The sequence below is a fragment of the Euprymna scolopes genome, chromosome 45 (genome assembly GCF_053919585.1).
Source record: "Euprymna scolopes isolate OS-2025 chromosome 45, ASM5391958v1, whole genome shotgun sequence".
NCBI classification, from domain to species: Eukaryota; Metazoa; Mollusca; class Cephalopoda; order Sepiida; family Sepiolidae; genus Euprymna; species Euprymna scolopes.
In genome coordinates, this window is record NC_136526.1 from 59451437 (window position 1) to 59469915 (window position 18479).

The 18479-nt window shown below is 29.9% G+C and overlaps 1 long non-coding RNA gene across 1 annotated transcript; it reads left to right on the forward strand.

Moving 5' to 3' along the window:
* Positions 1-868: 868 nt before the first annotated feature.
* LOC145269792 (uncharacterized) lies at positions 869-15233 on the forward strand. Its single transcript, XR_013865243.1, has 2 exons — positions 869-1067; positions 13526-15233. It is a non-coding gene; the product is annotated as an uncharacterized LOC145269792 (long non-coding RNA).
* The last annotated feature ends 3246 nt before the right edge of the window (positions 15234-18479 follow it).

An 18479-nucleotide genomic window follows, 5' to 3' on the forward strand; every position in this document is an offset into this window, starting at 1 on the left:
TAACGGAACATTTTGAAATAATGGAATTTTAATCGTTTTAATTTTTTTTAAATTATTTAATGTTTACGAAGTTTCTTTTTCTTAGCAATTCAACTGATATATTAATTTGAAAAAAATAACGCTATTAAAAAAACATTATAATATTAAGTTTATATCAATTTTTTAATTGCAACTTCAAGGTAAATTTTTGTTCAATATGTGTATTTGAATTCAAAAAAAAAATTTTTTTTTACTTATTTGAACTCTTTTGTTTCATAAAAATAGAAATTTCGATAGATTTAAATATATTTTTTTCAAATTTCGAAAAAATAAATGGGAGAGGGGCACGCACACGCACTAAAAAAAAATATTTCCCCTTGTATATTTTACGAAGACTGCATTTTAAATGTAATTTCATTCTAAAATGGATAAGTATCGAAAATTTCACAAAAATCTGACCATTAGTTGATTTTTGCTAGATTTATTAAACACGGGTATGTTTTCACGTTCGGAATGTCTATTGCACGGAAACGTTATTTTAAAGCGCCAATTATGTAAACACGATTTTCGTCTCGCAATTTCATTATTTTCGTTCGATGAAAAAATCTTTTAAAAATTATTACTGTTTTTTTCCCCCTTCTTTTAAATAGCACAAAAGTTATACAGATAATATTAAGTTATAATAAAGTACTTCGTGTTGTTACATATAGGGTGAATTTCTGTGGTGACCTTTGGCAGTCCCTTATATATATATATATATATATATATATATATATATATATATATATATATTTGTGCAATAATTTGTACAACTAAACGGCAAATCTGCCGACTAGTTTTACACAACGCAAAAATGAATAAAATAATAATAAATGAAATATCAATAAAATCTAAAAAAAATAAAATAAAATAAATAAATAACAAACAAATGAAGTCACAATAAAATGACAAAATATTTTCATTTTCTGCGAAATTGCTTTTCCGGTCGCCATCTTAAAATGTTGACTTCCACCCGTCAAACTCCTCTCGTTTAAATTAACTCATCTTATAAATCGTTTCTTTGTTAAAAACAAATTGTCAAACAAAAAGTAAGTATTTATCAATTTAATTGCTTTTGAAGCTCCTTTGTATTACATTATGATTCCCTTTGTTTTACTACTGCGTCGAAACCATTATGATTGCCTTTGTTTTAATAGAGAAATGAGTCAACATTCCATGATTGCATATAAACGAAGAATGGTACTATAGAAATCACTCGAATCGGGTTTTTATTGTTTACTTCTGTTTAAAGTTTCTTTTTTTTTAAGTGCCTTGAAAATTATTTTTATATTGAAAACATCGCAATTACCTAACATATTATTACGTACTCTAACATAATCCCTAACGGCCACAATTACATGAATGAAAAAAAAAAAAAAAAAACGGTTTTCGATTGTGTCATTATCGAGGATGTCAATAGATAGAATAAGACATAACGACGGATCAGCTTCTATAAAAATGGCGTCTTTTTTTACATCTGACAAACATGAGTACACCGGTAAGGGGGCGTAACTCCAGCCGGTGAAAACTCTTGTTCAGTCCCTCATGCAACATCTTCCCTTTTCTCAATAATAAAAACAGAAGATAAAGACAAAAAACAAAACAAAAAACAACAAACAAACACAACAAAAAGTCTGATAAGAATTAAAACAGTCTACAAAACACAGTGATCTAGGCATTCCTTCGACTGACTACCCTCCTACCTAACAGGGATTATTCTGCCCTATCACTTATGTTGTGAAATCCTTGAATCTCACAGGATCTCTTATTATTCTTCCTGACCGTGTTGTCCGCAACCTTTCCGGACTTGATTTGTGTTGGGGATGGGGTCGGGTTGAAGTTTTCTCTTATTTCACCTTCATATTGAGGTGGTTCTGAGTTACATATCTCTTCTGTACTCTGCCCTGGGTAACTCGCTCTGTACTTCATATGGCTGGTGTATTCCTAATGTGAGTGGGGGTGTCTCGGCAGTTTTCTTCAAACCTACTCTATTCCGTCGATATGTCCCCATTCACTTTTACATGGTATGATCGCTCATCCAGTCTCCTCCATACAACAGCTTTCCTCCACTCTTTTTGACCATTTATGTGTGGTTTCATCCGTACTACATCTCCAGGATACAATGGTTTAAGTGGTTTTACTTTGTGGTTGAAAGAATGTTCTTGCCTCCTGCGGTCTTGCTTCACTGATTTTATCAGATTTTTGGGCAATTCTGGCTTGAGTAAATCCTCCCTGGTTGGGAGAAGTGTTTTTCTCCTTGACATCAGCTTCTGAGCTGGTGATAAGAGACCTTTGGCTGGCGTATTCCTGTGATCCAACATTGCTTGGTATGGATCAGCCTTATCGTCCATCGCTTTCCGGAAAAGGTTCATTGCCATCTTTACCGCAGATTTCACTTTGCCATTTGCCTTGCTATTGTATGGACTGACAGGTGTATGTGTAAAATACCACTTTTTTGCAAAGGTAGAAAATTCCTGGCTACTAAACTGAGGCCCATTATCAGTTACGACCTGATCGGGTATTCCATGTCGTGCAAAATGGTGTTTAAGTTTAGTTATCACTGTCTTTGCTTGTGTATTGAGAAGATGATCGATTTCCAAGAAGTTGCTCATATAATCAACTGTGCACAGATAGTCTCTATCTGCAAACTTAAAGAGATCTACTCCCACTTTCGCCTAGGGTCTGTCAGGAACTTCATGAACCATTAATGGTTCTGCTGGGTTGGCCACTTCATATTTTCTACATGTGGGGCACTTTGACACATAGTCTTTGATGTCACTGTTCATATTTGGTCAATACAAGCATTCTCTAGCTCTTCTGCAACATCCTTCTACTCCCAGGTGTGTGGAATGCAGCTTTTCTTTCAACACCGCCCGCTGTGTCAGTGGAACCACTACCCGGTTTCCTCTAAAAATTAAACCATCTTGCACCGTCATTTCATTCCGCATGTAAAAATATGATCTCACCTCTGGGTCAAGATGTATTTTTTCTTCTGGCCATCCTTCCAGAATGACTTGCTGTAACTGCTGCATGCTTCTGTCTTCCTTCGTGGCTGAGCGCAGTTCAAGCAGCCTTCTCTCTGTTACAGGAATATATTCTGCTTCCTTAACATCATCTTCATCGTCCATATCTTCACTGCTCAATGCATAAATGTATGCTCTTGATAGCGTGTCTGCAAGGAACATTTTCTTACCTGGATGGTACAGAACTGTAGCATCGTAAGCCTGTAGTTGCATCAGCATGTTTTGAAGTCGTTTTGGGCATTTCACCAATTCTTTTTTCATAATCGCCTCCAGTGGCTTATGATCGGTTAGCACTGTTATCTGTCGACCAAACGTATATTGATGAAACCGTTCACATGCGTAGACTACTGCTAGTAGTTCCTTTTAAATCCATGCATACCGAGTTTCTGTGTCGGTCAGTGCACGGCTGGTATAGGCTAGGGGTTGACTTTCTTGTAGTAGTGCAGCCCCCATGCCCTTCTCACTTGCATCGCATTGGATGACCAAAGATTTGTTGGGGTCATAGTACCTCAACACTGGTGCCTCACTCACTAACTCTTTAATTTTCCCAAAAGCCTCTTCATGGATTTGGAACCATGTCCATGGCACATCTGCCCTCACTAAATTTCGAATTGGGGCCATCACATCAGATATGTGTGGTAGAAATTTTGCCAGGTAATTCACGAATCCAACCAATCATTGCACTCCTTTCACATCTGTTGGACACGGCATCTCTTTTATGGCTCTTACCTTCCCAGGATCAGGAAGTAAACAATCACTGGTTATTATGTGTCCCAGGAAAGATATAGACGTTTGTTGTAAGTTCAATTTTTCAGCATTCAATCGCATCCTGCGATCACGACATCTCTGCAACAGTTTCCTGAGTTTTAGGTCATGATCAATTGTTGCTTCTTCCATCGTTTTACCCTTCCCAATCACCAGAAGATAACCACCCCCTCCAAATCGGACACATTGTTAAAAAGGGTCTTTTGAAATATCTCTGGAGCTGGAGAAATACCGAAAGGTAAAACCTTCCACCGGAACCTACCGTATGGTGTAGCAAATGCTGTTAAGCGACTGCTGACTTCATCTACTTTTACATGCCAGAATCCATCTCGTAGATCCAGGGTAGAAAATACCTTGCTGTCAGCCAGTTCTGGTTGTAAATCGTCCAGTGTAGGTAACTGAAAATGTTCCCTCTTCAGGGCCTTAATCAGTGGTCTTGGGTCTATACATATCCGCAGGCTTCCATTTTTCTTAGTTACCAGTGCTAACGCACTTACCCATGGTGTTGGGTCGCTCACTGGTTCAATAACATTCTTCTTAACCAGTTTTCCCAACTCGACTTTTAGCTTGTCTTTAAGTGCCACTGGTATTCTCCGTGTTGCTGCAACATTTGGTGTTACTCCTGGATCCACCTGCAAATGTACCTCTCCTGGTAATTGACCCAATTCTTCCTTGAATACATCTCTGAAGTCATTGATAATGCTGTCCGAGTACTGGGTGCTGGATTCATTCATTTGGGAAACTTTGGCGACCATTTTGAATTTGTCGTTATTGATTGTGACGGGTTCCATTTTCTGGATTGCATTTACTCCCAGTAAGGGATGGAAATCCTCTTTCACAATGACAAACTTAACTGCATATTTCTGTCCAGTTTTAGGGTTTATCATTTTAACTCGACACTCTCCTAACGGCTTCACTTCTGCTCCATTCCACATGACAAGGGTCTTATTTGAATGTTCCAGTGTTTTTCCAATCACGTGTTTCACATTCAATATGTTCATGGACGCTCCACTATCGAGCTGAAAAGCAATTGGTTTTCCTTTCACCATCATTTCCGCCTTTATTTCCTCTTTACTCACAGCATTCACCTTTTCCTTAATCGTTATGTTGTCTACCTGTCCATAGTCTGAACTACTACTGTCGTTTTCCTGGTCTTCATATTGGGTTTTGACAGCCTGCACCTTCTTTTTCCTTGATACTTTGCATTTCGCGATTTTTCCCATTACATTGATAACAGGTCTTGCCAAATGCAGGACATAACTCTTTTCTCGGTCCATGCCGCAGTGCACACGCCCAGCAATCTCTGTCAGTTTGTGCCGATGTCTTTCTCCTTGGTTTAAAATCAACCTTATTCTCTCCTTCAGGCCTTAGGATTCTGGACTGGACCGTGGCATTTTCAGACAGCTTACAAATGTCAATACATTTTTGTAAGTCTAACTGTCTTATTTTCAATAATTCAGCTTGTGTCTGGGGGTTGTGTATTCCCAGCACTACCTGATCTCTGAGTACTGATGAAACGCAATTGTCACAAAAACTGCACATTTTTACTAACGTCCGAAGTGCCGTAATAAAGGATTCCACAGTCTCTGATCCTCCTTGCTTTCTAGAATGAAATACGTAGCGCTCGTAGGTTTCATTCATTTCCCCTATAGCGTATTTATCGAATGCCTGAATAATTTCGGTGGGTGTTCTTTCATCCTCAGGTGTTAGAAATTGAAATCCGTAGTAAACTTTCAATGCGTCATCTCCCAACGTGTGAAGCAAAAGTGCCGTTTGATATTGTAATGACTGTCTCCTCAAACACGTAATAATGGCGTAGTTATGCCATTTCAGTTTAAACAACTTCCAGTTCGCCGATAAATTATCTTCCATACATAAGGGCGCTGGTGGTCTTATGCCAGCCACTGGTCTGTTTGTTTCTTCTATGCTTCCTTGCGACATTTTTTTTTCACCACGTGACGTACGTACGAATTACAATTTTAAACAGGAACAATAAAGTTACTTATCTGTTTCTGCAAATAACTTTCCGCTTCTTATCCTTTTGTACATCTTACTTAGACATATCTTTATCCCACCGCTGCCACCATGTGTCATTATCGAGGATGTCAATAGATTGAATAAGACATAATGACGGATCAGCTTCTATAAAAATGGCGTCTTTTTTTACATCTGACAAACATGAGTACACCGGTAAGGGGGCATAACTCCAGCCAGTGAAAACTCTTGTTCAGTCCCTCATGCAACAGGTATGATTCAGTAACTATTAGATACAGGAAAAATTGAAGCCGATGCTCAAAATGTATAAACGTTGACCCCCCTCCCTTTACTTAAAAAATAACAAAAATCATAAAACTAACCAATTTTAATTAAATTTTCAGTATTCATCAAGTAATGATCGCGGAATATAATCAACTAATTATTTTTATTTAAATCTTAGTGGGAATGTATTATTTTGTTTAAACAAAAGTACCTTTACTAAAGTTATGGTTTTCAGTAGAAAATAAAAAACGCAAGAATTTATTTTTGCTTTTTTATGTAAAGAAACAATCGTAATTTGTTACAATAAAAATAAAATAATTTTTACAGGAACATTACGAAAAAAGCCCTAAAGTTTGTATTAATGAATTCGACGGGTTCCATTTTCTGGATTGCATTTACTCCCAGTAAAGGATGGAAATCCTCTTTCACAATGACAAACTTAACTGCATATTTCTGTCCAGTTTTGGGGTTTATCATTTTAACTTGACACTCTCCTAACGGCTTCACTTCTGCTCCATTCCACATGACAAGGGTCTTATTTGAATGTTTCAGTGTTTTTCCCATCACGTGTTTCACATTCAATATGTTCACGGACGCTCCACTATCGAGCTGAAAAGCAATTGGTTTTCCTTTCACCATCATTTCCGCCTTTATCACCTCTTGACTTACAGCATTCACCTTTTCCTTAATCGTTATGTTGTCTACCTGTCCATAGTCTGAACTACTACTGTCGTTTTTCTGGTCCTCATATTGGGTTTTGACAGCCTGCACCTTCTTTTTCCTTGATACGTTGCATTTCGCGGCAAAGTGGTTTTTCCCATTACATTGATAATAGGTCTTGCCAAATGCAGGACATAACTCTTTTCTCGGTCCATGCCGCAGTGCACTCGCCCAGCAATCTCTGTCAGTTTGTGCCGATGTCTTTCTCCTCGGGTTAAAATCAACCTTATTCACTCCTTCAGGCCTTAGGGTTCTGGACTGGACCGTGGCATTTTCAGACAGCTTGAAAACTCTTGTTCAGTCCCTCATGCAACATGTATTATTTTGTTTAAACAAAAAATACCTTTACTAAAGTTATAGTTTTCAGTAGTAAATAAAAAAACGCAATAATTTATTTTTGCTTTTTTATGTAAATAAACAATCGTAATTTGTAACAATAAAAATAAAATAATTTTTACAGGAACATTACGAAAAAGCCCTAAAGTTCGTATTAATGAATCAATATAACTTGAAGAAAACTGAATTTCTCGAACTACTGATATTACCATTGAATTAAGCATTGTTTATTGAATATTTTCACACAAAAACATTATAATTGCAAAAAATATTTCTACTTTTTTTTAATTAGAGAGTTTGCATAATTTTTATATGCAAGATTTTAATAATTTTCTTCCTCACAAGAATGTGAAACTTTCGGCGTAACATATTTTTTATATAATATTGAATAATAATTAAAAAACAAAATTAAAAACAGGAACATGGAAAAATAATGAAATTAAAAAGTTGAAAAATTTATACAAACGTTCAGACTAGGAATGTACGGATGCGCGTCTAGGAAAAAATATCACAGCCCTTCCTCCCTTTTAATTACATGACGTCATTTTCACAGTCTTTCTACTGCCTGAAATTTTGGGCCTCCGTATATTCCGTGTTTACAAAATTTTAGTTTGTTGCATTTTGCAAATAGTAGAATCACTTGGTTTTGGGCTAATTAATTTATGTTTTGTAAAAAAAGGTATGTTTATTTATTTAATTTAATATCTTAGGACTTTACTTTACTAATTATCTTTGAAATAAACCCAGAAAACTAATATTTATCTTTTAAAGGAGTTTTACAATGAATTTATTCAACTTCAAAATTTAACTGAATTGAGTAGCTCGTCGTGAAAACATTTTTCATAACTTTTTTTTTTTTCATGTGTACAAATATTTTTGTCCTTTTGGAAATTAAGTTTAGTCCTTAACATTTCAAATACAATCAAAAAGTATTCGGAAACGTACAAAAAATTATGATAAATCGGCTTTCAAAACTAGGTCCCCCATTTTTGTCCGCCCGTTTTTGCCCATACCTATTAAATATGAAAACTTAAAACCTCGTTATTATAAACATTACAAGAAGATATTTAAACATACTTAACTTCCATTACTGTCGATTACTATATTGTCCTTTTGACTACTCTACACTCTTTAACCCTTATCCTTGAGTGGCCTATCGGCCTTGATAAGTGGTGACGTCTATGTAAAAAAAGCATGTTTAGGAAATTTTCAATGTTTAAAGGAAATATTTATTTTTTGAATGAAAATGTGGAAGGATAATACTGATACTGACAAAAACAAAAACAAAAAAAATAACAAAATTCACCAAAATTCAGAAACTCAATTTTAATGAAGTTTTCTGCATTTATTAACAATCGCAGAAGAAAATAAACACTTTTTTTTTATCTTAGTAGAAATGTATTATTTTATGCAAACAAAATAACCATTTTCTAATGTTCTATTTTAAGTACTAAAAACACATTTATTTGATGAAAATAAAATATTTTATTTTTTAAATATTTCTCATATATTTTACAAAAGACACTAAAATCGTATAAATATGGAAGACGTGGTTCTACAATTCATTGTTAAGATCCACTTAAAACAAATACGTCTTTTTCCATCTCTTCTTATATATTCTTGAGGGACAGATAACTCACTGGTACTTCCTGTACAATTGGTAGATAACTTCTAGATACTATTCCAACACATTAGTCGATAATTCTTTTCCCACTACATCCCCTACGCGCTATTTTCTATGCATTTGTGTTGATAAGTTTCTTGGCACTCTTGTTCTGCAACATAAAGATTGCCTTAATGATGGCGGAGTGTCTATCTGTGTTTATCATCCAGTGTCTCTCTCTACTTCTGTGATATCATCAATTTCCTTTTCTTTTTCATCAGATTGACTAGTCAACCTCACACACACACACACACACACACACACACACACACACACACACACACACACACACACACACACACACACACACACACACATTTTACATTTAACATTTAAATATGTCGCTTAAAAAACAATGACAAATGAAAAGTTTGACTCAATTATATTTAATCGGCTCTTGGCATTTTCATATCTTGGATCGACAATTAAATATAAATGTATTGCTTTAAAAATGATATACGAAAAGAATAAAAGTTCTAGGTACCTTAAAACCAAGAGAATAACTTTGCAGATAATTCTACCCTATACAATCCCCCCCATATTGATGTCTGTTTGAAAACTATGCAAAATTACGAAACTGATAGTAAAAAAATGGTTGTACATCTTAAATAAGCCCGTTTCCCACCGAATTAGTTTATTGAGACCAATTTTATCTTTCCTATCAATTTGTAAAAAAATGTGGTTAACAGCAAATTTCAGAGTTTATAGAGAATATTGGCTTTTTATTATTAAAGTCTGTTGTTGAAAAGAGGTGAAAGAAAAACTACAAAAATTATCGAAGAAATTGAACAGCTTTTTTTAGCAATAGATTCTATTTAATTTTTAATTGATTTTATTTATTTCATGTTAAATTGATTTTATTTCATGTTTAATTGATTTTATTTCATGTTAAATTGATTTTATTTCATGTTAAATTGATTTTATTTCATGTTTAATTGATTTTATTTCATGTTTAATTGATTTTATTTCATGTTAAATTGATTTTATTTCATGTTAAATTGATTTTATTTCATGTTAAATTGATTTTATTTCATATTAAATTGATTTTATTTCATGTTAAATTGATTTTATTTCATGTTAAATTGATTTTATTTCATGTTAAATTGATTTTATTTCATGTTAAATTGATTTTATTTCATGTTAAATTGATTTTATTTCATGTTAAATTGATTTTATTTCATGTTAAATTGATTTTATTTCATGTTAAATTGATTTTATTTCATGTTTAATTGATTTTATTTCATGTTAAATTGATTTTATTTCATGTTAAATTGATTTTATTTCATGTTTAATTGATTTTATTTCATGTTAAATTGATTTTATTTCATGTTAAATTGATTTTATTTCATGTTAAATTGATTTTATTTCATGTTAAATTGATTTTATTTCATGTTAAATTGATTTTATTTCATGTTAAATTGATTTTATTTCATGTTTAATTGATTTTATTTCATGTTAAATTGATTTTATTTCATGTTAAATTGATTTTATTTCATGTTTAATTGATTTTATTTCATGTTAAATTGATTTTATTTCATGTTAAATTGATTTTATTTCATGTTAAATTGATTTTATTTCATGTTTAATTGATTTTATTTCATGTTAAATTGATTTTATTTCATGTTAAATTGATTTTATTTCATGTTAAATTGATTTTATTTCATGTTTAATTGATTTTATTTCATGTTTAATTGATTTTATTTCATGTTAAATTGATTTTATTTCATGTTTAATTGATTTTATTTCATGTTAAATTGATTTTATTTCATGTTAAATTGATTTTATTTAATGTTAAATTGATTTTATTTCATGTTTAATTGATTTTATTTCATGTTAAATTGATTTTATTTCATGTTAAATTGATTTTATTTCATGTTAAATTGATTTTATTTCATGTTTAATTGATTTTATTTCATGTTAAATTGATTTTATTTCATGTTAAATTGATTTTATTTCATGTTAAATTGATTTTATTTCATGTTAAATTGATTTTATTTCATGTTTAATTGATTTTATTTCATGTTAAATTGATTTTATTTCATGTTTAATTGATTTTATTTCATGTTAAATTGATTTTATTTCATGTTAAATTGATTTTATTTCATGTTTAATTGATTTTATTTCATGTTAAATTGATTTTATTTCATGTTAAATTGATTTTATTTCATGTTAAATTGATTTTATTTCATGTTAAATTGATTTTATTTCATGTTAAATTGATTTTATTTCATGTTAAATTGTTTTTATTTCATGTTTAATTGATTTTATTTCATGTTTAATTGATTTTATTTCATGTTTAATTGATTTTATTTCATGTTAAATTGATTTTATTTCATGTTAAATTGATTTTATTTCATGTTAAATTGATTTTATTTCATGTTAAATTGATTTTATTTCATGTTAAATTGATTTTATTTCATGTTAAATTGATTTTATTTCATGTTAAATTGATTTTATTTCATGTTAAATTGATTTTATTTCATGTTAAATTGATTTTATTTCATGTTAAATTGATTTTATTTCATGTTAAATTGATTTTATTTCATGTTTAATTGATTTTATTTCATGTTAAATTTATTTTATTTCATGTTAAATTGATTTTATTTCATGTTTAATTGATTTTATTTCATGTTAAATTGATTTTATTTCATGTTAAATTGATTTTATTTCATGTTAAATTGATTTTATTTCATGTTTAATTGATTTTATTTCATGTTAAATTGATTTTATTTCATGTTAAATTGATTTTATTTCATGTTAAATTGATTTTATTTCATGTTTAATTGATTTTATTTCATGTTAAATTGATTTTATTTCATGTTAAATTGATTTTATTTCATGTTAAATTGATTTTATTTCATGTTAAATTGATTTTATTTCATGTTTAATTGATTTTATTTCATGTTAAATTGATTTTATTTCATGTTTAATTGATTTTATTTCATGTTAAATTGATTTTATTTCATGTTAAATTGATTTTATTTCATGTTAAATTGATTTTATTTCATGTTAAATTGATTTTATTTCATGTTTAATTGATTTTATTTCATGTTTAATTGATTTTATTTCATGTTAAATTGATTTTATTTCATGTTAAATTGATTTTATTTCATGTTAAATTGATTTTATTTCATGTTTAATTGATTTTATTTCATGTTTAATTGATTTTATTTCATGTTAAATTGATTTTATTTCATGTTAAATTGATTTTATTTCATGTTAAATTGATTTTATTTCATGTTTAATTGATTTTATTTCATGTTAAATTGATTTTATTTCATGTTAAATTGATTTTATTTCATGTTAAATTGATTTTATTTCATGTTTAATTGATTTTATTTCATGTTAAATTGATTTTATTTCATGTTAAATTGATTTTATTTCATGTTAAATTGATTTTATTTCATGTTTAATTGATTTTATTTCATGTTAAATTGATTTTATTTCATGTTAAATTGATTTTATTTCATGTTAAATTGATTTTATTTCATGTTTAATTGATTTTATTTCATGTTAAATTGATTTTATTTCATGTTAAATTGATTTTATTTCATGTTAAATTGATTTTATTTCATGTTTAATTGATTTTATTTCATGTTAAATTGATTTTATTTCATGTTAAATTGATTTTATTTCATGTTAAATTGATTTTATTTCATGTTTAATTGATTTTATTTCATGTTAAATTGATTTTATTTCATGTTAAATTGATTTTATTTCATGTTAAATTGATTTTATTTCATGTTTAATTGATTTTATTTCATGTTAAATTGATTTTATTTCATGTTAAATTGATTTTATTTCATGTTAAATTGATTTTATTTCATGTTAAATTGATTTTATTTCATGTTAAATTGATTTTATTTCATGTTAAATTGATTTTATTTCATGTTTAATTGATTTTATTTCATGTTAAATTGTTTTTATTTCATGTTAAATGTATTTTATTTCATGTTTAATTGATTTTATTTCATGTTTAATTGATTTTATTTCATGTTAAATTGATTTTATTTCATGTTAAATTGATTTTATTTCATGTTTAATTTATTTTATTTCATGTTTAATTTATTTTATTTCATGTTAAATTGATTTTATTTCATGTTAAATTGATTTTATTTCATGTTAAATTGATTTTATTTCATGTTAAATTGATTTTATTTCATGTTAAATTGATTTTATTTCATGTTAAATTGATTTTATTTCATGTTAAATTGATTTTATTTCATGTTAAATTGATTTTATTTCATGTTTAATTGATTTTATTTCATGTTTAATTGATTTTATTTCATGTTAAATTGATTTAATTTCATGTTTAATTGATTTTATTTCATGTTAAATTGATTTTATTTCATGTTTAATTGATTTTATTTCATGTTAAATTGATTTTATTTCATGTTAAATTGATTTTATTTCATGTTAAATTGATTTTATTTCATGTTTAATTGATTTTATTTCATGTTTAATTGATTTTATTTCATGTTTAATTGATTTTATTTCATGTTTAATTGATTTTATTTCATGTTTAATTGATTTTATTTCATGTTAAATTGATTTTATTTCATGTTTAATTGATTTTATTTCATGTTAAATTGATTTTATTTCCTTTTTAATTGAATCCATTTTCTCACATTATTAGCTTCGTGAAAAAATAATATCGTTTTCTTACATATATTATTTTATATCATTTTGATGCGTGTGTTTCATTCTATCGTATTGTGTTATTCATTCTCAATCTCTTCAGTCATTTTTGCAGGCTTTTCGACAGCATGGACAAAAGTCAAATCTGCACGATTTTCTTGTTCCAGTTCAAATTAAGGTAAAAAGCTGCTGAGACAGTTCTTGATATCAATGATGTGTTTGGCCAAGAAATCACTAACGAATGTGTCGCACAATGGTGGTTTAAGAAATTTCACAATGGTGACGAGAGCCTTGAAGATGAAGACGGTCATGGCTGGCCAACTGCGTTTGATAATGAATATTTGAAAGACTTATTTGAAGTCGATCCTCACAAAACCACATGACAAATTGTTGTTGAACTCGAGGTCGACTACTCAACAGTCATTTTCCATATAAAGCAAATAGGGAAATGAAAATAGTTGGATAAATGGGTGCTGCATGAATTAAAGGATAATCAAGAAAATCCTTGTTTTGAGGTGTCTTCTATGCTCCTTCTGTGCAACAAAAACGACCCATTTCTCAAGCACATTGTGAGATGTGATGAGAAGTGGATCCTCTACAACAACCAACAATGTTTGGTTGGATGTGAAAGAAGCTCCACAACACATCCCAAGCCGGAATTGCACCAAAAACAGGTTAGTGTATGTGTTTGGTGGTCTGTGGCTGGTCTCATCTATCTCAATTTCTTGAAACCAGGTGAAACGATTATGGCGGTAAAGTACTACCGACAAATTGATGGAATGCACCAGAAGCTCTAACGTATGTTCCTGAGATTATTCAGTATGAAGGGATGAATTTTCCTCCATGACAACACTCGCCTGCATGTTGTTCGACCGCCCCTACAAAAGATGAACAAATTATATTAGGAGACTCTGCCTCATCCGCTATATTCACTGGACCTCTCGCCCACGAATTATCACTTTTTCAAGCATGTTGACAACTTCTTACACGAAAAAATGCTTCAACAGCTGAGATAATGCAGCATCAGCCTTCAATGACTTCATCACTTCCAGAACTCAGGATTTCTATGCTAATGGGATGAATAAAATTGTTTCTCGTTGGCAAAAATGTGTCGATTCTAATGGATCTTATTTCGATTAATAAAGTTTATTAGGAACATCAAAAAAACGACACTATTTTTGCACCAACCTAATAAATGTAGACAAAAAATTATTAACTAATTTTAATAAAGTAATCAAGTAATAAAAATACAAATATCATAACTTACGTTACTTTAATATTTTATTAAATTATGCAAAAATATTTCTCATCAATAATGATGGTTTATTACATTTAAAACCTTCCAATTAATGTTATTATTAATACGGATAAAAGTGTTACATTAATTTGAATTGTCTTCATTGTTTCTTCAATATACGTTCTATTCATTTTGCATTTAAGTGAAAATCATTTTCAAAAGAACTTTTGTACAAGTAAATAAATGAACTAATGAAATATACTTTGACATATATGAACTAATGAAACATACTTTGACATAAATGAACTAATAAAATATACTTTGACATAAATGAACTAATGAAATATACTTTGACATATATGAACTAATGAAATATACTTTGACATATATGAACTAATGAAATATACTTTGACATATATGAACTAATGAAATATACTTTGACATGAAAAAGTTGAAAAAGCATGGGAAAAGTATTGCTAGATTACATGCATATTAGATATTTCCATTTTTCCTCTTACGTGTTTAGCCTTCCACTTAATATTATTATCAAGATAAAACTGTTACAAAAATTTGAGACGTCTTTATTTTTTCTTCATTTTTTATTTAAGTGAAAATCATGTTATAGATTTACTTATAGTGAATTATATATTTTTCAATGTCTTAGAATTTTCAAACATTTTACATTCAACCATTTATTTGCATTTTTGAAACAAAAGCATAAAAAATTACTAGATTTATTTCATGCATCGAGAAACATTAGTCAAAATGTTTTGCAAAATAAAGATAAATACAATATTGTTGCTTCTCCAAAAGAATCATTTATTTTTATAAATTATAAACTTTTGTAAATTACAAAGAAATTCATAAATTCTGAAAATTCCTTCTGAAGATTTTGTGGATATTTAGTTTAATATCTATAAAAAGAAATTCGTTTTCTGCATGGATAAGTATTGCAACAAATTTACTGATATATGTTTACTTTAATCAAAAATGAATTTGAAGACTTCTGAAAAAATGTGCATGATTATTTAATTCTGCACTAAAATCACAATGCAGGAGTCTATCTCTAATTTATGCATTCAAAAATAATCGTGTGTACACCTAAACATTTTAGTATTTTGCAAAAAAACATGTATAAACTTATATTATTTAATGAACTTTGTCTCTTTTTCATTTTGTAGACAATCCAGCAAATTACATACAGCAATCAATACAATGCAAATTGCACAAAGTTAAAAGCTGGAAAACAAGAGAAATCACATCCTTCTGAACTATACGAGTTTTTCTTTATAAAATAGTATTTTATGAAAATACATGGAAAAAATCCTGACAACTGAGTATGTATTTCTTCTATTCTTAGTCTTATTAAATATGGTAATAGTTGAAGTAATTGTCGCAACTGCATATGACTAATCGACTCATTGACAGTTTTATGAATGCAGTGAATAGTGAATAATAAAACTTATGAGACTTTAATAATGAGCTGCAAAAATGGTTGATTTGTTTAGAATTATCCATTAAAATACACAGAAAATGATCTATATATAAACGAATTGTGAGAATCTATATTCATTATGTTAATACGTAAGGTTTAAATATCATCTTACAAAATGCATAAACATTCACTGGATCTATCATATATTTTGAGTATGCATCAATCAATTCACATCCAATATTGATTTGCTGTGTATTCTTTTGTTTTTTTCGTAACTTGTCACACAAAGAAGCATGTTTTCATTGAAACAGATGCACAACTATTTACTAAATCTATAAAAATATATATGTTCAATATTCATCAATCTGTATTTGAAGTTTAACATATTGTAAACAGTTTTCATGGGAAATGTATTTATGATCATATAAAAACAAACATTTTACTGATAACTATGTATTTCTCCTAGACTGAATAAATGGAACACTCGTTGTACTTTTGGGTGCATATAATTTATACACTCATGAACATTTTAATAAATACGATGTTTTAGGCATCCAAATTAATAAAATGAAACATACTGCTAAAAGGAAAACTAATATGAGATCCTGAAGTTAGGCTGAAAAGTTTTCGGTTTTATAGAATTGTCAATTAAAATACACAGAAAAGTATATATATTAAACTAAAGTTTTATATATCTATATATATTTTTGTGAAGTTTGTGACTCTTAAATATAAGCCTACTATGTTGCAACATATGCGAACACATACTAAAAAGAAACCATATTCTTGTGAAGTATGTGGTTCTTGTTTTACACTGAAACAACACATGATGAGACATATGCGAACACATACTGGAGATAAACCATATTCTTGTGAAGTATGCGGCTCCTCTTTTACACAGAAAGGCAGCTTGGTCATTCATATGCGAACACATACCGGAGAGAAACCATATTCTTGTGAAATATGTGGTTCTTCCTTTGCACGGAAACAATATATATTGCAACATATGCGAATACATACTGGAGAGAAACCATATTCTTGTGAAATATGCGGTTCTTTTTTTGCACAGAAACAACATGTGTTCCAACATATGCGAACACATACTGGCGAGAAACCATATTCTTGTGAAGTATGTGGCCATTCTTTTGCTAGGAAACCTGACTTGGTCATTCATATGCGAACACATACTGGAGAGAAACCATACTCTTGTAAAATTTGCGGTGTTTCTTTTGCATTGAAACAAAATATGTTGCAGCATATGCGAATACATACTGGAGAGAAACCATATTCTTGCGAAATATGTGGTTCTTTTTTTGCACGGAAACAACACATGTTGGAACATATGCGAATACACACTGGAGAGAAACCATATTCTTGCGAAGTATGTGGCTCCTCCTTTACTAGGAAATCAGACTTGGTCATTCACATGCGAACACATACTGGAGAGAAACCATATACTTGTAAAGTATGTGGCTCTTCTTTTCTAAAGAAACACATTTTGGTTATTCATATGCGAACACATACTGCAGAGTAACTACATTTTGTGAAGTATGTGGCTTTTTTACAAATAAACACTATTTGACCATTAATATGCGAATGCACCGGAAACATGTACGCGAGCAAACAGTTGGGAATGGCACCTACAACATTGACTATGGCAACGTATTTCCTGTTGTTACATATCTAGAAAACGCAACCATTAAACCAGATATAGTGATTTGGGACAGAGTAAATAGCGACAATAATAGAAATCAATGTACCCAATGATACAGGACTTAACAAAGCTGAGAGAGAAAAGATAGTATCAAGTACTTATGAAAAATGAACTGGAAACTAAAAGAGGTTTCAAAGAAAGCCTTTTACTCCAATAGTTTCTTCCCCAGAACTGCAGGTCTTTGGAACTCCCTTCCGGGATTCTGCTTTCCCAACTGTACTGATGTGCAGAAGTTCAAGTGTAATGTTAACAAACATCTTTCTACTCATCTCCCTTCATAATGCCCCTGCAAATTAAGTCCCTGATAGTAGCCTCCCTGCTTCAAAGTGGCACTGTGCCTTGTTTGGGGTGAAAATTGAATAATAATAAAAAAATAATCGCAGGCGGAATTGCACTTATGAAAAAGAATTCAAAAAGAATTAGCAAGTGAAACCTAACAAATGCAACTGAAATACAAACCATTGCACTGAAAGGAATGGCTAGAATCCTAAAAAGATTACTTGGTTGGACTCACTAAAATAGGAGTAAGTGTTAGATATCTCGTTGGACGTCCCACCACTAAAAGAAGATAAACAATGAAAAAATAAGGAGAAACCGTGTTCTCGTGAAATATCTTTTACACAGAAACAAAATATGTTCAATCTTATAAATATACATACTGGACAAAATAT